The sequence below is a fragment of the Nerophis lumbriciformis genome, linkage group LG10 (assembly GCF_033978685.3).
Source record: "Nerophis lumbriciformis linkage group LG10, RoL_Nlum_v2.1, whole genome shotgun sequence".
Classification (NCBI taxonomy): domain Eukaryota; kingdom Metazoa; phylum Chordata; class Actinopteri; order Syngnathiformes; family Syngnathidae; genus Nerophis; species Nerophis lumbriciformis.
Window position 1 is genome coordinate 16,374,020 of NC_084557.2, and position 21,851 is coordinate 16,395,870.

The 21,851-nt window shown below is 40.6% G+C and overlaps 1 protein-coding gene across 2 annotated transcripts in view; it reads right to left on the reverse strand.

Moving 5' to 3' along the window:
- fgd4a (FYVE, RhoGEF and PH domain containing 4a) overlaps positions 1-21,851 on the reverse strand; it is a 138,073-nt gene that overhangs the window by 102,941 nt on the left and 13,281 nt on the right. The gene's annotated exons all lie outside the window — the stretch shown is intronic.

Consider the following 21,851-nt stretch of genomic DNA (forward strand, 5'->3'; position numbering starts at 1 on the left):
GGCTGATTACTCCATTAAAGCCGAACACAAGTGAAATCAACAACAGTAGGCTCTCCCATGCACGGATGGAAGGTTGTTAGCGCATTTGCCTGCAGCTGAAAGTCTCCTCCACTAACACCTTAAAGCATATACACAGACTGGTGTGTGCTCCTCCCTTCATTAACCATCAGCCTCAGCAAAGGATGTCTCACCCCTGTCTACCCAAGGTCCTCCGGTTTATTGGGCACATGGTACCAGTGTTAGAAGAAGGAAGCACTAACCTGAGTGGAGGTTGTGTCCAGTTACACAAGTCAGTGAGGAAAATACAGCCCCGCTGTCCCACCCTAATAAAGGTTCCTCCACATTTCTTGCAAAGCCGGTGGCAGGTTCAGGCTGCTGATAAACAGCCGCCCGGCTGCGTTGGTCGCATCCTCGTTCCCTTCCGTCACTCCCTTCTCTCACTTGCCGGCTCAGTGACACACTGACTCACCCTTTTGCTCAATCTCTCCTCTTGCTCTCCCAATTCTCTAACCCTCTCTCTCTCTTTTATTTTATGCTTCCCGCAATGCTCTGCCTTCCTCTCCACAGCGACGGAAGATAATCACATTCCAGCGGAGATGGGGCATATGTTGGGGGAGCGCCACTCAGCCAACAAGTAGAGCAAAGCCCCCTCTGTGTGTGTGTCGCTTGGACAATCAGTCCCATTGTTTAGGTTGAGGGGAGGGTCAGTGCGATGGGAGGAAGCCAATGGCCGCACTCATCTGCTGCTGGCCATAGTGCAAAGACGATGTGAAGCCCCACGCTAAACAACCCCCCTCCCGAGGGAAGGCGAGGGTCGTCTGACAAAAGAGAGGCACGGCGGCCTAGGAGAGGGATGATAAAGAATTGATCTATTTGATGAAAACCATTAGTCAACTTCAGAGGTTTATGTCAAAAGTCAGCAAACATATCAGGGTCGTAGATGATCTGACAAACTAAGGTTATCCAGGGTAAATCCCACCTAACCTTATCCGTGTCCACACACAACAATGCCACCGTTTAAGACCCCCACCCATCTCCTAGTACGCATGCGCGGAAAATGCGCACGTCATAGTCATCTCCAGTGTTGCTTTGTGTGCAAGTTTTTAAATGTAACTTATCTGAAGAATATCAAGTGTTGTGGTATTCCAATTAACTGGAATCCAGTGTGCTGTGGGGCCCTATTGTAGTGAATCACACCAGAACAAATTGTCTCTGAATTTAAAGAAGACCAAAATCATGCTTTTTAGCAATCGCAAAAGTGAAATACCCATCAGGATTGTTATTGATGATACACCAATAGAATATGTTCAACAAAATTCATTCTTAGGAGTGGTAATAGATGAAAATATATCATGGAAGCCTCATATAAATTACCTGAAGACAAAAGTTGCTAAATGTGTTGGAATGATGAGGAGATCATGTCATTTATTGAACACCAATGCTCTGCTTTTATTGTATCATTCATTTATTATGTCATATCTAAACTATTGTGTTGAAGTCTGGGGAAATTGTTATAAATCCCATCTACAGCCTTTAGTCACTCTGCAGAAATAGGCCATTAGGATTGTGTCCAATGTTCACTACTTACATCATTCAAATCCACTATTCATGGAGTTAAAACAACTTAAACGGCATGATGTGATCAATTTTAATACTGCTCAAATTATGTTTAGGGCATCCCAAAACTCTCTACCATCCAATATACAAAACCTATTCCAGGATAGAGATGCTCACCATAGTTACAGTCTAAGAGGAAACAACAAATTATATTTTCCTAAATTTAGAACAACTTTAAAATCAATGTGCATTTCAGTGCGTGGAGTCAGTCTGTGGAACAACTTAGGGGACGAGTTAAAAACCTGTTCTAACATGATTACATTTAAAAGACTGTTTAAAAAAGAAGTACTGAAGAAGTACGAGGAGGAAAGAGAGTGATGCCCTCAGCACAGAGCGATGGGAGAGAGGTGTATGGTCAGAGAGTGTTTGGGCCTGTGTGTGTGTGTGTGTGTTTTGTCTCGTCCTGTCTTGTCCCATAGTAACAGTGGTACTATTGTATTGTTAGTGTACAGGAGCTTTTCTTGTTTTTGTTTGTATAGTATTGTTCTTGTATTATATTGTTTATGTTAAATGTGGAATGAGTGAGAGGGGTTGGGATATTATAAGCATCTGCTTCATCCAACCCCTTTTCAAGCCTTGCATAAATGTCCCTGCCAAAATGTTTAAAAAAAAAAAGTGTGTTGTTGTACTGTGCAGGTTTGAAATAAATAATTCAATCAATTCAATCAATTAATTAAATTAATTAAATCTTTATTAGACACGTAAACAATGTGACAAAGAACATTTGAAAATCAATCTTGGGATCTAGATATCTGGTCAGGACACTCCTCACTCTTTTGCATTCACCTTCATTGTCCATTCGTTTTTGGTGACTCTATATACTCTGGACCTAGACCTTGAGTCCGCGACATACATGGCGGACAATAACTGATACAGTTCAAAAGCATTCGCCGTTTTCCGTATTCTTCCGTCGACGACCAGGTAATACAAAACACACGCTACCTTTTTTTTTTATCACATCCACAGGAGCCCACATTCTCGTTGTATCTCCTTCGACAAATGGACAAAGTTTTTCGGTAAGTAGAATCACCGCTGAGCTGGACATTCGAAAGTTCTCTTGCCGTCTGAGAAGTGTTGTATCCCAAAAGGCTGCAATCGCTTTCTCTTAAGGTATTCATGTGTGATTTCCACAAGCGTCTGTACATGTAGAAGAATGAGAAACATGGGCATGTCTGAATGACTCGCCTTCATATTTCCAGTGGTTAGCTCCGAGGTACGAAACCGCTTTATTATGAAGCTGAATGTGGCGCGGTCTTTCTGACGTCACTTCCTGTGTGGGGCCCGGTCTTTCTGGTGTCACTTCCTCTCCGAACTCAGTTTGTAAACGATCAATGAGTCCATACAAAGCTAAGTGCCGGAGATTCAAGAAATACACGGCGCACTTAGCCGTGTAAAAATTTGTCCGAGGAGGGGGACCTTAAACGCTGGTTTAGTGTGGCTGAAACAGGGCTGAGGCTAAATAATTATTTGTTTAAGGGGTTAAATGACTTAGTGTAGACATGGCCTAAAATGATCAGATAATTTTTTTATAGGTTCCAAGAAAAATATGTAAGCTTCTAAACAGGAGCACATATTGTGAAATATGCAGAAAGAGGAACACAAGAACGAGGCCTAAAATGTCTGGTGACCTTTTGTATTCTATTGTTGCATTTTCCATCCAAGGTTTTTCTTTTTCTTGACTTTCTCTCAAATACATGACAAACCATTCTTGTTCTAAGCGGGTCCCGACGGTTATACAATTTAGAATTAATATCCTCTCTGGTAAAATACACCTTTAAAGCTGCATTTAACTACTGCATTTGAAGAGTTTTGATTATGAACGACATAATCATTATCGTACCGCATGAGGCCTTGGTTTAGCGAGCATCAAATGTTTATTTTGCTTTTTTTTCGGCTTTTTTGCAATACTTGCTCTCCCAAAATAACAAGCCTTAAAAGTGGATATTAAGATAAGCACAATCGGAAGTGAATATACTTGCTCAGTATCTCATACTGGGTGCACGAGGTATATACTTTAGGCCCTTTTCAAACAAACATCAACAACTTTAGTGATATGAAACCGTGAGTAACTTCTGATTACTGCAGACCTGTGTGGTTTGTGTTTCCACCACTTCTCACAGTTTAGGCTTAAGTCTTTGATGACAATGTGGTGAGTACACTGCCACAGTATATTTCTACATTGATGCCATGTAAATAAACTGACAAAATTAGGTCAGATGTCTTTTATGAAAGTTTAAAGGCCTACTGAAATGCGATTTTCTTATTTAAACGGGGATAGCACATCCATTCTATGTGTCATACTTGATCATTTCGCGATATTGCCATATTTTTGCTGAAAGGATTTACTAGAGAACATCGACGATAAAGTTTGCAACTTTTGGTCGCTGATAAAAAAGCCTTGCCTGTACCGGAAGTAGCAGACAATATGCGCGTGACGTCACAGGTTGTAGAGCTCCTCACATCTGCACATTGTTTACAATCATGGCCACCAGCAGCGAGAGCAATTCGGACCGAGAAAGCGACGATTTCCCCATTAATTTGAGCGAGGATGAAAGATTCGTGGATGAGGAAAGTGAGAGTGAAGGACTAAAGGGCAGTGGGAGCGATTCAGATAAGGAAGATACTGTGAGAGGCGGGTGGGACCTGATATTCAGCTGGGAATGACTAAAACAGTAAATAAACACAAGACATATATATACTCTATTAGCCACAACACAACCAGGCTTATATTTAATATGCCACCAATTAATCCTGCATAACAAACACCTCCCCCTCCCGTCCATATAACTCGCCAATACAACTCAAACACCTGCACAACACACTCAATCCCACAGCCCAAAGTACTGTTCACCTCCCCAAAGTTCATACAGCACATATATTTCCCCAAAGTTACGTACGTGACATGCACATAGCGGCACGCACGTACGGGCAAGCGATCAAATGTTTGGAAGCCACAGCTGCATGCGTACTCACGGTACCGCGTCTGCATATCCAACTCAAAGTCCTCCTGGTAAGAGTCTCTGTTGTCCCAGTTCTCCACAGGCCAATGGTAAAGCTTGACTGTCATCTTTCGGGAATGTAAACAATGAAACACCGGCTGTGTTAACCGGCACAACAGTCAAGGGGGTGCGTTATCCGGCACAACACCTGCTGCAATACACCGCTTCCCACCTACAGCTTTCTTCTTTGCGGTCTCCTTTGTTCATTGAACATATTGCAAAAGATTCACCAACACAGATGTCCAGAATACTGTAGAATTTTGCGATGAAAACAGATGACTTAATAGCTGGCCACCATGCTGTCCCAAAATGTCCTCTACAATCTGTGACGTCACACGCAGGCGTCATCATACCGAGACGTTTTCAGCAGGATATTTTGCGCGAAATTTAAAATTGCACTTTAGTAAGCTAACCCAGCCGTATTGGCATGTGTTGCAATGTTAAGATTTCATCATTGATATATAAACTATCAGACTGCGTGGTCGGTAGTAATGGGTTTCAGTAGGCCTTTAAGAAAATAGAATACAAAGCAACACAATACAAAACAATTTGATTTAAAAGTGTACTAAATTTTACATAAAAAGTTTAGCTTTTGTCAACAGTGTCCAGTGGAAAGAAAGTTGTCCCCTTGGTAAATAATGAATTTATGGACTTCAGGAGAATCCTCAAAGTCCATTTCAGCTGTAAATAACAATAGATAAATACTAAATGTCAATCTTTATCTCACGGTGACATCAGATTAAGTGGTGTCTCTGACTACTGTTACAGCTTGTAACAAAATAAATAGTTACTATTAGATGTGATGTATCTTCGCTCAACTCGTTAACTGCCTTTTCTTTTCCACATTTATCCCCCATCAACAAGGTCGTCGAGACCTATTGAGCAGCCATGGACTCGCCGCTTCAAAGTCCAGCTGAATACTTTATATTTCTATGTAAATACAAAACAATACTCGACAATTTTCGTACTTTAGCTTCTTGTATCAAAATGAAGTTTGTAAAATTAATTAACAGCTTCGAACTGAGAACTAGTTTTAACTGATAAAAAATTTAGCTTGACGGTATATTGACCTACAAATTATTGCCGATAAACGATATTACTGTCAACCAAACTGATGTAATGATACTACATAATAATAATTAAAGTATACCCTTTCAAATGCAATAAACTTATATTTCTCGTATGTTTTAACATTGGAATTTAAACGTTTTAATATGTCAAGGTAAATAAAACAAACAAAAAATAAAAATAAAATAACCTTTGTCTGTTAGCAAAATTTTGCACTTGATTACAAATTAAAGTGTTTACAAAGTACAAAGAACAAGAACCATGACAAACATTCTCAATTTATTTCATCCATCCATTCATTCATTCATTCTCAAAATAATCTTACTTATCTCACCATATGAAATATGACTTATTATTATTTATTTATTTTTATTGTGATTACTTATGGAGTATATTGTGAATAAATTGTGAACAGGAAGTGAACAAAAAGTTTTAGCAACTGTTATGTAAAAGAAAAGGGGTACAATTAAATAAGCTCTGCTTCTTCCTACTCCTTTTCGAACATGTTGAAAAGAGCAACTGGAAATTGTTATGTATCATGCTGTATGCTTGCATGTTCGAAATAAACTCAAAATCAAATTATAAACAAAAACAATACAATGGGTTCTGTCTCTGTTAAGGAGGGTGCGGGGGACCCTCAAATAGACCTACACAACAAAAACAATAAATAATATTATCATGGTATCACGTCCGACCGGTAGGAGGCCGCGGGGAAGACCCAGGACACGTTGGGAAGACTATGTCTCCCGGCTGGCCTGGGAACGCCTCGGGGTCCCACAGGAAGAGCTGGACGAAGTGGCTGAGGAGAGGGAAGTCTGGGCTTCCCTGCTTAGGCTGCTGCCCCCGCGACCCGACCTCGGATAAGCGGAAGAGGATGGATGGATGGATGGATCATGGTTATCATTATTAATGCAGAATTGTTGAATGTGTTCAAAAAGTACTTATATACACACACTAAAATCTTTTTTACCAAGTTGCATTGTCTTTTTAATAAGTAAAATTAAATAGACATACAATATACTTCCTTGGCAGATGAAATAATAAATATTGTTTTGGCTTCATAAGATCCGTATTATTATATTTGTGTGTTTAAATATGTTTATCTTCTTCCATGTTAATTTGTAAACGTTTTAGAATGTTTTTTTTAATAGATTCAAATTGAGTAATCAGTTCTTTTTACTTCAGGTTAATGTGATGTCACAATAATACTAACCGTCGGGAGTTTTACCCAGGTTATCATTACGGTTGATGTGCACGTAGTACAAATGCCCGCAGCTGCTGAAACCAATGCAAAGAGGAACTGCTCTTGCAGCCTGTAACAACGCATGCTCATGGCGATTATGGAGGCTGGCAAAGTTATCAAGTTCATTTTTATTTATAGTTTGATTAAATGACTTATCAAATATCGGCCCAGGTCGAGATTAAACACAAAGGCAGAGTAAAAACACTGTAAGATCGTTTCACTAATCCACGTTTTACCACACAAAGATGCCCAAAAAAGTTCCTTCAATATAACAAATAAACAAGTTGTCCTCAATATTAATGTAATTGCGGCTGAAAATTACGAATAGAATGTTTTAGAAACACTTTAACTGTGTTCAACCAATCAGCGTTCCACAAAGGTTCCTGGGAATCTTTCAAAAGTCTCACAAATAAGTTACTGGTGGAGCTTTTTGTTACCCAGGTAGTTTTTGGTGGGAACACAAGGGAGCATTTAATCTACCTGGGTAAATAGGAAAGTTCCTGTAAAAGTTGGAAAAAGGCCTTATGGATACAATGACATGGTCGTCAAATTTGCATAAAGTCAGTGAAAAACATAAAAAATAAAGATCAAATGTTAACTTCTTATCAAATTTTTCTTACGTTTCTTTTCGGAGTTTTTGTTAAAAGACAGAACCAGCTGTTTGTGCTTATAAATAAGGGAGGGGCCTACAGCGGCACCCGCTGCTCGGTGAGAAGAGCAATGCCTGTCAGAGTTTGCAAAAGTCTCTACAGTAGATTTTTAGCGATAGTCACTTTTTTTTGAAAACAAAAGTTTCTAAGCAGTCTAAATACTCGCTAAATATAACGACAAAGTCATTAAATTGGCAACACTGATCCCTCCTGCTCCATCCTTCATTCTCTGGCAGAGCAGGTGTGTTACAATGTGTTAATCAGCAAGGGCGGACAAGGTAGCGCCAAATCTATTTGTGGCTGTCCAAATTTTATGTAGTGGGTCACCATAAATAAATGAATGAATGAGAAACAGTGACACACACATACACACATGCACGCGCACACACACACACACATCCACACTGTTTGAGTTTGTGCAGGCCTTATTACAATACACTTTAGTTAATGACCGGAAGAGTACTAACTGCATCCAGATTTCAACATTGTCCAAAGTGTGATGAGTTTCGTGCATGTGTGTGTGTGTGTGTGTGTGTGCGTGAGTGTGTGTATACTACAGACAGGACATGTTTATTATACAGAGAAAATAAACAGTTACTTCCTGGGTATATATAGTGCAGAGCCATAAGCACCACAGGTCAGGACATAGGTCACATCACACTGCCATACATACACATACATGCTTGTAATCACTAAAAGGTGTGAATATCCTGCCATGGCAAACATAGCAAGCGGCTTTAGGTTGAAAGGTTAAACACGTCATACATTATTTTAACTCTTTTTTTTTTTATATATACAGTGCTACGTTGGATCTACAAACCCCGTTTCCATATGAGTTGGGAAATTGTGTTAGATGTAAATATAAACGGAATCATTTTCAACCCATATTCAGTTGAATATGCTACAAAGACAACATATTTGATGTTCAAACTGATAAACTTTTTTTTTTTTTGCAAATAATCATTAACTTTAGAATTTGATGCCAGCAACATGTGACAAAGAAGTTGGGAAAGGTGGCAATAAATACTGATAAAGTTGAGGAATGCTCATCAAACACTTATTTGGAACATCCCACAGGTGAACAGGCAAATTGGGAACAGGTGGGTGCCATGATTGGGTATAAAAGTAGATTCCATGAAATGCTCAGTCATTCACAAACAAGGATGGGGCGAGGGTCACCACTTTGTCAACAAATGCGTGAGCAAATTGTTGAACAGTTTAAGAAAAACCTTTCTCAACCAGCTATTGCAAGCAATTTAGGGATTTCACCATCTACGGTCCGTAATATCATCAAAGGGTTCAGAGAATCTGGAGAAATCACTGCACGTAAGCAGCTAAGCCCGTGACCTTCGATCCCTCAGGCTGTACTGTATCAACAAGCAAAATCAATGTGTAAAGGATATCACCACATGGGCTCAGGAACACTTCATAAACCCAGTGTCAGTAACTACAGTTGGTCGCTACATCTGTAAGTGCAAGTTAAAACTCTCCTATGCAAGGCGAAAACCGTTTATCAACAACACCCAGAAACGCTGTCTGCTTCACTGGGCCTGAGCTCATCTAAGATGGACTGATACAAAGTGGAAAAGTGTTCTGTGGTCTGACGAGTCCACATTTCAAATTGTTTTTGGAAACTGTGGACGTTGTGTCCTCCGGACCAAAGAGGAAAAGAACCATCGGGATTGTTATAGGCGCAAAGTTGAAAAGCCAGCATCTGTGATGGCATGGGGGTGTATTAGTGCCCAAGACATGGGTAACTTACACATCTGTGAAGGCGCCATTAATGCTGAAAGGTACATACAGGTTTTGGAGCAACATATGTTGCCATCCAAGCAACGTTACCATGGACGCCCCTGCTTATTTCAGCAAGACAATGCCAAGCCACGTGTTACTTTAACGTGGCTTCATAGTAAAAGAGAACGGGTACTAGACTGGCCTGCCTGTAGTCCAGACCTGTCTCCCATTGAAAATGTGTGGCGCATTATGAAGCCTAAAATACCACAACGGAGACCCCTGGACTGTTGAACAACTTAAGCTGTACATCAAGCAAGAATGGGAAATAATTCCACCTGAGAAGCTTAAAAAATGTCTCCTCAGTTCCCAAACGTTTACTGAGTGTTGTTAAAAGGAAAGGCCATGTAACAAAGTGGTGAACATGCCCTTTCCCAACTACTTTGGCACGTGTTGCAGCCATGAAATTCTAAGTTAATTATTATTTGCAAAAAATAAATAAAGTTTATGAGTTTGAACATCAAATATCTTGTCTCTGTAGTGCATTCAATTGAATATGTGTTGAAAAGAATTTGTAAATCATTGTATTCCGTTTATATTTACATCTAACACAATTTCCCAACTCATATGGAAACGGGGTTTGTACAATTAAGTGCTAATTTTACTGTGTTGCAATTGCCACACGAGTCATTCTTTAAATTGCTGACATATACAACAATTGCAGTGGCCTTCCTGTGGTAATCTGTGCAAAACAACAACAAAAACACGAGATGACTGCAAATCAAACCTGAGTTTATAAACCAGTGTAGTATTTGACTGTTGGCAACAGGATGACTCATTGTCTCAAATGGAACACTGGACATGGATAATGGGTCTGTTTACATCCACAAAGTTATAGGCTGATATAGAAAACATTTTCACCATCATGCTGAAGCACACACATCAAGCCACTTCTATTATTTGCAGCATGCATAATACAAAACAAAACGGTAATGCAGCCTTCAATTTTACCCTTATGTATGAAGAATAATTTGGAGCGGTAATAATGTGTGCATCTCCAATTTAACATACACACAGGATACCTTGATTTTTGTATGCCCCACTTTTCATATACCGTATTTTTCGGAGTATAAGTCGCACCGGAGTATAAGTCGCACCTGCCGAAAATGCATAATAAAGAAGGAAAAAAACATATATAAGTCGCACTGGAGCCCGGCCAAACTATGAAAAAAACTGCGACTTATAGTCCGAAAAATACGGTAAGTGTTTTTTTCAAAAGTGTAAAATACTTTTTTTTTTTTTAAAAGTGTAAAATACTTTTTTTTAAGATGCATGCTTCTTATTGGACTGTGCTGATATTCACTCTTGTTATTGAAGTCCTGTTTTCTGGCATTTATAACACCTAAATGTGCACATTTTCTTTCTCGCATGCTTTCTGACACCTTTGGTTTACAGCTGGTGTTTCCCTCCCCCTTCGCTACCTTGTCTGTCTCGATAACACCAACATCACTCCCCTCCATCTTTTTCTATCTTGTGCCTGAGGTGATGGGAGGAGGGCAGCAGCGTGTCTCTTGGCTATTGCTTACCACGTCTTTATAAGCATGAGAAGCACGGGTCTCCAACACGCATCATTAATTAAAACCCACACCGGTTAATTTGCATGCACACGCCCAGGTACATCATGATGTGACATCATGCACACACTCCGCTCCAGCCATTTTTTTCAAATTCTCTCCAGCTCATTATTAGGGTCATTGATGAATGATTAGTGTTGTCTGACTCTGCACACACTGATACACAAACACACAGGCAGCAGCAGCAGGGAACAGCTGACGGCAGGCAGGAAAGCGGTGCGTCTGGCAAGCATCTGCCCCCGCATCACAGACACAGCCTGCACCGGATTGGCTCCTGTGATCAGCCTGGGACACACATACACCCACGCCCTTCCTGCTGTCAATCTCTACCTAAGCAGCGATAAGCAAGCGCATTCACCCGTTCATTTATTGACAAGGCTTGAAGAGTATCTGGAGATGCTTGGATGCTTTCATCAGCAGCCTTGTCTTTCTCATCCTCCCTTGCAACAATCACAGAGACAAAACAAAAGACAATTCACCACATTTAACGATAGATGCTCAATCATACAGACATCATTCTAATGAACTACTATAAGCAAATACAGAACAATACTGTACGTTCCACTTTATGTGCTCCGTGGGTGGCACCCTGGTGCACGATGCAGTAGCTCATCATCTTCATCTATTTGAATAAATGCTCTGCAGAGGCCTTTAATGTCTAAAATCAACGTGCCTAATTAGATTTACTATTTCCCTTCACATGAATATTTGATGCATTTAGCAATCAAGCTTGAACTGACTTTACCGATCTGACAACCAGGCTTCAAGTCAAGCACTGAATAAAGCTATAAAGCGTTATTTACCAGCAAACTGTAACTTGTATTTGCTGTGCAATGAGCTGTCAGTCCGTAACTGTATTTTACACGTTCACCTGCAAAAAGGATCACAGCCAGTGAAAAAACTAGCCCCCAGGCAGACAACACAAAACTGAACTAATGTGCCTTTATTCTTTTACTTCAATCATACTTTGACACAATTCGCACACCACTGATGGGTGAGACTGCCCTAAGGCTGCATTAGGACCAATTAGAGGATCACAAGAGGATGAGGAAGATGAGGTTTAAAGCAGTAACATGAAAAAAATATATATTAGTAATGGCCATTTTTCAGCAGTCTTTATGAGTTTGGAATTATTTTTTATGCCCTGCAGGACCTAATGGATTCAACTAGCATGCTGAGAACAATCAATACGGCTTTGGAGAGGACCGTGCAGTTAGATTCTATAATACGTTCGCTTGTGTTGGCTATCCTGAAGGGGGATATAAAATATTAAAATGTCGTATTGAAGCTATGTAGGTCCCAATTAGCAGCCTAAACCAAAGTAAACATTTTATTTCAAAATAAAAAATGTTCAAACCTAGGGCTGGGCGATATTGCCTTTTTTTAATATCGCGATATTTTAAGGCCATATCGCGATACACGATATATATCTCGATATTTTGCCTTAGCCTTTAGTGAACACTTGATGCATATAATCACAGCAGTATGATGATTCTATGTGTCTACATTAAAACATTCTTCTTCATACTGCATTAATATATGCTACTTTTAAACTTTCATGCAGAAAAGGAAATCACAACTAAAAAAAATCAAAAAATTTTTCATACGGTGTTGATCTGGAAGTGTTTGCCTCGGCATTTTGATGGTGTGGACGTGTGGCACCGAACGGAGATATTGACGTGCGGAGTTAGCCCTCTTCATTGTCTAGCGGGTGACTTTTCAAATGATGCTACATATTAGCAGTGTAGCCGAGTGTCCTGGGTTCGCCTATACAGTGTACTTATCTAATAAAATAATAAACGGGAGACATTAGAGCAGGTTCGGTAGCCACCGCGTCTTTAATGTCAACATCACACACCTCCTTCCACAACCACACACACCCTACGTCACAGCCCTACGGCAACAACTCTGGAGGGACAAAACTCCTCCTCCTTACCTAACACACTCCGGTAACTTGGGACACCCTGAACTGTTTGTTACAGCAGTAATGCTACTTTTTATAGCAACGCTTTTGCCCCACACTTGACAAATTACGGTTGTCTGTTCGACATATTCCCACTTGAAGCCAAACCACCGCCAGACGATGGACCCCCTGCTGTTTTTCTTGGGAATTAATTATTCCTTCATTTGTTACCAGATTCGCACCTTCTTTCTCTTGTATTACCACTCCGCTAGCATCACAGTTAACGTGAGCCATGCTGCTACCTCTCTGCTCGGGGAGGGCGTATACGTATGTGACGTATGACGTGACAGCATGTGACGTGTGTAAGATGGTGAACTTGCTGTCTGGGAGAAGGACAGACAAGAAAGAGTGGGAAGAGCCTGTAGTGTAATGCCCGCAGCTAAATGCAACTGCTTGAGAACGTATACTCGAGATCACGATATAGTCATTTTCTATATCGCACAGAGACAAACCCGCGATATATCGCGTATATCGATATTTCGCCCAGCCCTATTCAAACCACAAAAGTGTAACAAGAACACCACCATACCATTAAGGTCTAACAGAACATACATATTTTTAAAATGTCTGTAATTTTCTCAATTAAAAATTGCTCGTCGTTCCGGGGAATTGGTCTGTCCTTCAGGCTTGTCACTGAACATCTTCTTATCCACACTTACTTTGTGTACATACACAAAATCAATCCCACAGAAACATCTAACAATTTGAAGTTATGTTGTTGTTGCAATACACAACATTCAATGATAGCTAACGTTCGCTACAAATTGCAATCATTAGCTAACAAAACACAAAGCTAATGTGGGTTTTACGTACATGCATAGTCACGCAATTACATGCTAAAAGCTGTAAGAGGGCAAGATATAATGCTTAAAACACATTGGAAAGTTAGTGCCCTCAAGGCATCTATGTAAAGGTTGCAAACAGCCCTTTTAAAGGCCTACTGAAACCCACTACTACCGACCACGCAGTCTGATAGTTTATATATCAATGATAAAATCTTAACATTGCAACACATGCCAATACGGCCGGATTAACTTATAAAGTGCAATTTTAAATTTCCTGCGAAACTTCCGGTTGAAAACGTCTAGGTATGATGGCGTATGCGCGTGACGTCGATGGTTGAAACAGAAGTATAGGGACGCCATTGTATCCAATACAAAAAGCTCAGTTTTCATCGCAAAATTCCACAGTATTCTGGACATCTGTGATGGTGAATCTTTTGCAATTTGTTTAATGAACAATGGAGACTGCAAAGAAGAAAGCTGTAGATGCGATCGGTGTATTAGCGTCTGGCTACAGCAACACAACCAGGAGGACTTTGACTTGGATAGCAGACGCGCTATCCGACGCTAGCCGCCGACCGCATCGATGATCGGGTGAAGTCCTTCGTCGCTCCGTCGATCGCTGGAACGCAGGTGAGCTTCGGTGTTGATGAGCAGATGAGGGTTGGCGTAGGTGGAGAGCTAATGTTTTTATCATAGCTCTGTCGAGGTCCGTAGCTAAGTTAGATTCAATGGTGTCGTTAGCAACAGCATTGTTAAGCTTCGCGAGGCTGGAAAGCATTAACCGTGTAGTTACAGGTCCATGGTTTAATAGTATTGTTGATCCTAACCAGATGCCCGAACCACCTCATCTGGCTCAATGTGGAGGAGCAGTGGCTTTACTTTGAACTCCTCCCGGATGACAGAGCTTCTCACCCTATCTCTCAGGGAGAGCCCCGCCACACAGAGGAGGAAACTAATTTCAGCCGCTTGTACCCGTGATCTTGTCCTTTCGGTCATAACCCAAAGCTCATGACCATAGGTGAGGATGGGAACGTGGATTAAAATTGATAGTTAAAAGGTGCGTTGACTAAAAGCATTACTAAAATGAGAAGTTTTCAAATGTTTCTTAAAAGTTCCAACACAGTCAAGATCATGGAGGGACTGGTGCAAGTTGTTCCAGAGTCTGGGAGCTATAGCCTGGAATGCCAGGTCACCGCGGGTTTTAAAACAAGTTTTGGAGATCTTTAGAAGACCCTGGCCTGAAGACCGTAGGCTGCGCCCTGAAGAGTAGGGGCATAGTATTTTTATACTAAAGTTTTTTAGAGTGGCTATGGCCGACAATAAACAGTTTTGCTAAGAAAAGTGATCAATGTACAGTGGGGCAAAAAAGTATTTAGTCAGCCACCAATTGTGCAAGTTATCCCACTTAAAATGACGACAGAGGTCTGTAATTCTCATCATAGGTCCACTTCAACTGTGAGAGACAGAATGTGAAAAAAAAATCCAGGAATTCACATTGTAGGATTTTTAAAGAATTCATTTGTAAATTATGGTGGAAAATAAGTATTTGGTCAACAACAAAAATTAAACTCAATGCTTTGTAATATAACCTTTGTTGGCAATAACAGAGGTCAAACGATTACTATAGGTCTTTACCAGGTTTGCACACACAGTAGCTGGTATTTTGGCCCATTCCTCCATGCAGATCTTCTCGAGAGCAGTGATGTTTTGGGGCTGTCGCCGAGCAACATGGACTTTCAACTCCCTCCACAGATTTTCTATGGGGTTAAGGTCTGGAGACTGGCTAGGCCACTCCAGGACTTTCAAATGCTTCTTACGGAGCCACTCCTTCGTTGCCCGGGCGGTGTGTTTGGGATCATTGTCATGCTGGAAGACCCAGCCACGTTTCATCTTCAAAGCTCTCACTGATGGAAGGAGGTTTTGGCTCAAAATCTCACGATACATGGCCCTATTCATTCTTTCCTTAACACGGATCAGTCGGCCTGTCCCCTTAGCAGAAAAACAGCCCCAAATCATGATGTTTTCACCCCCATGCTTCACAGTAGGTATGGTGTTCTTGGGATGCAACTCAGTATTCTTCTTCCTCCAAACACGACGAGTTGAGTTTATACCAAAAAGTTCTATTTTGGTTTCATCTGACCACATGACATTCTCCCAATCCTCTGCTGTATCATCCATGTGCTCTCTGGCAAATTTCAGACGGGCCTGGACATGCACTGGCTTAAGCAGGGGGACACGTCTGGCACTGCAGGATTTGATTCCCTGTCGGCGTAGTGTGTTACTGATGGTAACCTTTGTTACTTTGGTCCCAGCTCTCTGCAGGTCATTCACCAGGTGCCCCCGTGTGGTTCTGGGATTTTTGCTCACCGTTCTCATGATCATTTTGACCCCACGGGATGAGATCTTGCGTGGAGCCCCAGATCGAGGGAGATTATCAGTGGTCTTGTATGTCTTCCATTTTCTGATAATTGCTCCCACAGTTGATTTTTTCACACCAAGCTGCTTGCCTATTGTAGATTTACTCTTCACAGTCTGGTGCAGGTCTACAATTATTTTCCTGGTGTCCTTCGACAGCTCTTTGGTCTTGCCCATAGTGGAGTTTGGAGTCTAACGAGTTCAAACAGGTGCCATTAATACAGGTAACAAGTGGAGGACAGAAGAGCTTCTTAAAGAAGAAGTTACAGGTCTGTGAGAGCCAGAGATCTTCCTTGTGTGAAGTGACCAAATACTTATTTTCCACCATAATTTACAAATAAATTCTTTAGAATTCCTACAATGTGAATTCCTGGATTCTGTCTCTCACAGTTGAAGTGTACCTATGATGAAAATTACAGACCTCTGTCATCATTTTAAGTGGGAGAACTTGCACAATTGGTGACTGACTAAATACTTTTTTGCCCCACTGTACCTCCTGCACTCCTGAAACTGTCTCGACAGATGTTAGAATTGTTGAACATTGTTTTATCTGTTGTGGCTGTTTGTTGTCACCTCGCAGAGTTGCATTGCAAAATCCTACAGAATAAATTGTTATGTGTTCATTTTGTTTGGAGTTTGTATTTTGTTTTATGCGTGCCATGGGTTTTTTGAGAGCAGTGCGTAGCAAGCATTACTTGGCGGCAAAAATGACCTAAATGAGTAATAAATAGTAGTTTTTGCTTTAATTATCGTGTCCTATTGAGTTTGTTTTTCATTGTTCGGTTAATTGACTTATTGTATATCCGCCCAGGCCTAATGGTATGCGCTGAGTTATTTCTGATTGCAGAACTAATTAAAGGTCTCGCAACTCTTCAAACATCATTAAAAGTTCATTCTGACATGGTGGTGTCGTTTGAACATGTGACACCCACTCCCACGTTAGGAACAATAACCATGGTGAAAGGACTAGAGCTGGCTGCTGTTCCCAGCTTTTTCTTTCCTCCCAGTGAAAACGAATGTAGAAAACTTCACAGTGTTTCCTCTCTTTTGCTCTTTAAATAGGAGAGAACGTGTTGGAGCTCTCAAACAATACAGCCTACCGTAAGAAAGGTGCATGTTGCAACACACATCACATCCATGCATATACGTGCCCTTTAACATTGCACATAAACACACACAACACACAAACAGTTGGTTGGGTAACAGTGGCCAAAAGGTCTGAGTGGTTGGAAAAAAAACTGTTAAAGGGGAACAGTTCCCAGGCCTCCAAAGACAAAACTGCTTTTTTACCCAGCGTGCCCCCTAGCACTGTGCTTCATTGCTCCGCAGTGGCAAGCTGGTCCACATGGAAACGAGTTGTACAGCTCAATAATTCGACTATTCTGATGAGTGCTTTTGCCAAACACATTAGTAGTCAACTCGCAGCTGTAGCACTGCAGAAAACAAAACTTTGGCACAGAAACACAAATGACAGGAATGGTAATTTCACTTTGTTTTGGTCAGCTCTCATTGGTTTGATCAGCGAGATCAGCAGAAAGGCAAATGGAGGGAACATTGGACATTAAAGCAAAACAACACAAAATATATTTACACTTTAAAAAAAAAAACAAGGCTTGGAATCTTACCATAACAGCAGAGAAGACACATCTTTGCGTTTTTACCTTTCCGTCCCCAAAACCGGTACTTGCGGCGGCGTTTCATTGTCCGCCCAAGTGTCTTTATATTGGAGAAAAAAACGGAGAAAAAAACACCAGCTCTGTACTGTGATGGCTTGCCTGTGCTCCTCGCCTGTTTAGATCACCTACTAAGAACGGCCTTGCGGTAATTGGTGGCCAACAAGTCCATGTAAGAAGGAAAGGACTAATGCTCAAGCTTCATGTGGATCTAAGAGATACATCGGATCCCACGCAGGATGCTGATACCACCTGGGATAAATGAGTAATCAACAAACACCTTCACGTTTTGCAACGGGAATGTCCCTGATTTCAAGACGGTGAGGAGAAAAATAAAAGTTCTAGTTTTCTTCACATCTTCGTCTTTGTAAAGTTCCGTCCTCAAAGTGGCAAGCGAGCTGAGTTTGAAGTTTAGGTAAAAGTGAATACAGTAGATTTCTGGAAACAAGCACACAATGGAAGTCAGGAGGAGGGGAAGCAACACAGTGTGATCAGGAAACACGTGTGGAAAGGCTGGGACAGACCCAGCCCTGCACACTGTTTTTTTTTGTATTGCACTACTTTGTTGATGCGAATCAGCATTATTGTAGAGTCAGTTTGCGTTATATACACATTTTTATACATACAATTCAAAAGTAGCTCATTGTTTAATTTCTGATGCACATTCTCATTTCCCTTGCAAGCTTGTTTGACAAATGCCTTGCCTGCATGCCCCTTTGCGTAGGATTTATTAAAGTAAAGTTAAAGTACCAATGATTGTGTCACACACAGTAGGTGCGGTGAAATTTGTCCTCTGCATTTGACCCATCCCCAACCCAATTCCATCCCTTGATGCTGAGTGCCAAGCAGGGAGGTAATGCGTCCCATTTTTATAGTCTTTGGTATGACTCGGCCGGGGTTTGAACTCACAACCTACCGATCTCAGGGCGGACACTCCAACCACTAGGCCACTGAGTCGGTCGTTGTATACCTATGTTATCATAGGTATACGATTTAAATGGTATACATTTGGTCGATGATAAAACTTTTAATACTATTGTTATATCGTGATAATGCATGCAAATTTGACAGCGGCAGATGGACGACCGACTATTTAAGGCAATGCTGCGTACTCAATAGCGAGATAGCGGCTAACTAACCCCTGTCTCCATGGTGGCAAATCAAGTACGTTTTTTATAAGTAACTTTATCACTGGAGGACGAGAAATAGCTAAACATGCTACCTTACACATCGTAAGACATATAGTGTCTAGTGTATGGCGTGGGACAGTGGTGAACAAACCTTTTCCACTTCGATACATTTTGTACATTAAAGATGCTAAAACCAATCCATTGTAGGTTTTGGTGAGCTATCGAGACCAAACACCCACATCTTAACTTTGTGATAGAGGTGAAAAAGCAAAAGAGTGGAATATCTAATTATATATTTCATTAGTAATGAATTGTATTTTTATAATAAGCTGAGGGCCAATAAAAAATGTCCCCCGGGCCGCACTTTAGACACCCCTGGCATAGGAAGACACAATATACCATGCTAACCGCTAAGCTTAAACTCTTGAATGTAAACAAAGTTGGCGGATTGATACAAATATTGACAGTAACGACACAAAGTATAGCGTCAGTATAATTTTTTTTATGGTCATTTTTATTTTTGTTTTGTTTTAGAAATAAGTCCCTAAACACAGGAGGAGTTTAAGGGGAAAGACTAATGATTTAAATGAGAATCATTTTGAGTTTTTGTTTATGCTTTATTTTTCACCATTTAATTTATTTTACTCAATATATTGTAGATAATAAAAGTACATAAGGAAATAATTTAAATATTTAATTGATGTTGTTACAGCCCCATCCTGTGTTTTTGTCTGATATTATTAGGGATAAACAATGTGATCGTTCAAAGATCTTGAAAATGTGAAGTATCCGTATCAGCATTGTTATAATGACCAATACTGCCCCTGTATCTACTTTTTATTGGATTGATACTCAAAATTGTAGAGTTGCCCAAAACTGATGAAAAGAATCCAAACAAAAGGAAGAATAAGTGCTTATTCAATTTTAACAGAAGTGTAGATAGAACCATGTTAAAACAGAACGTAACCAGCCATTAACAGTAAATTAGCAAGTAGATTAATAATAGTTTTGAGAATATAAAACAACTGAAAATGATGCAATGTTACCGCATGTGTCAACAACCAAATTAGGAGCCGTTATAACCTGTTTTGAAATGGTTACATTATCATGTATATGCCAAATAATATATTAGGATATATATCGTCATCGCAGGAAGCTGCCATATACAGGTAAAAGCCAGTAAATTAGAATATTTTGAAAAACTTGATTTATTTCAGTAATTGCATTCAAAAGGTGTAACTTGTACAGTATATTTATTCATTGCACACAGACTGATGCATTCAAATGTTTATTTCATTTAATTTTGATGATTTGAAGTGGCAACAAATGAAAATCCAAAATTCCGTGTGTCACAAAATTAGAATATTACTTAAGGCTAATACAAAAAAGGGATTTTTAGAAATGTTGGCCAACTGAAAAGTATGAAAATGAAAAATATGAGCATGTACAATACTCAATACTTGGTTGGAGCTCCTTTTGCCTCAATTACTGCGTTAATGCGGCGTGGCATGGAGTCGATGAGTTTCTGGCACTGCTCAGGTGTTATGAGAGCCCAGGTTGCTCTGATAGTGGCCTTCAACTCTTCTGCGTTTTTGGGTCTGGCATTCTGCATCTTCCTTTTCACAATACCCCACAGATTTTCTATGGGGCTAAGGTCAGGGGAGTTGGCGGGCCAATTTAGAACAGAAATACCATGGTCCGTAAACCAGGCACGGGTAGATTTTGCGCTGTGTGCAGGCGCCAAGTCCTGTTGGAACTTGAAATCTCCATCTCCATAGAGCAGGTCAGCAGCAGGAAGCATGAAGTGCTCTAAAACTTGCTGGTAGACGGCTGCGTTGACCCTGGATCTCAGGAAACAGAGTGGACCGACACCAGCAGATGACATGGCACCCCAAACCATCACTGATGGTGGAAACTTTACACTAGACTTCAGGCAACGTGGATCCTGTGCCTCTCCTGTCTTCCTCCAGACTCTGGGACCTCGATTTCCAAAGGAAATGCAAAATTTGCAGGGTTGGGTGATGGTTTGGGGTGCCATGTCATCTGCTGGTGTCGGTCCACTCTGTTTCCTGAGATCCAGGGTCAACGCAGCCGTCTACCAGCAAGTTTTAGAGCACTTCATGCTTCCTGCTGCTGACCTGCTCTATGGAGATGGAGATTTCAAGTTCCAACAGGACTTGGCGCCTGCACACAGCGCAAAATCTACCCGTGCCTGGTTTACGGACCATGGTATTTCTGTTCTAAATTGGCCCGCCAACTCCCTTGACCTTAGCCCCATAGAAAATCTGTGGGGTATTGTGAAAAGGAAGATGCAGAATGCCAGACCCAAAAACGCAGAAGAGTTGAAAGCCACTATCAGAGCAACCTGGGCTCTCATAACACCTGAGCAGTGCCAGAAACTCATCGACTCCATGCCACGCCGCATTAACGCAGTAATTGAGGCAAAAGGAGCTCCAACCAAGTATTGAGTATTGTACATGCTCATATTTTTCATTTTCATACTTTTCAGTTGGCCAACATTTCTAAAAATCCCTTTTTTGTATTAGCCTTAAGTAATATTCTAATTTTGTGACACACGGAATTTTGGATTTTCATTTGTTGCCACTTCAAATCATCAAAATTAAATGAAATAAACATTTGAATGCATCAGTCTGTGTGCAATGAATAAATATAATGTACAAGTTACACCTTTTGAATGCAATTACTGAAATAAATCAAGTTTTTCAAAATATTCTAATTTACTGGCTTTTACCTGTATAGCGCGATATAGATTTTAGGCGATATTGCCAATCCCTATTACCATTTATATAAAAAAAAAGGTCAGATCGTGATTGATCATTACAGAGGCATCCAAGTGGGCCACTATAGTACAGTGTGTTGCCTTTAATAAAATACTTAATCTTTCTGGTTTAATCTGTATTCTTCTCCTTTTGCAGCCTTCTC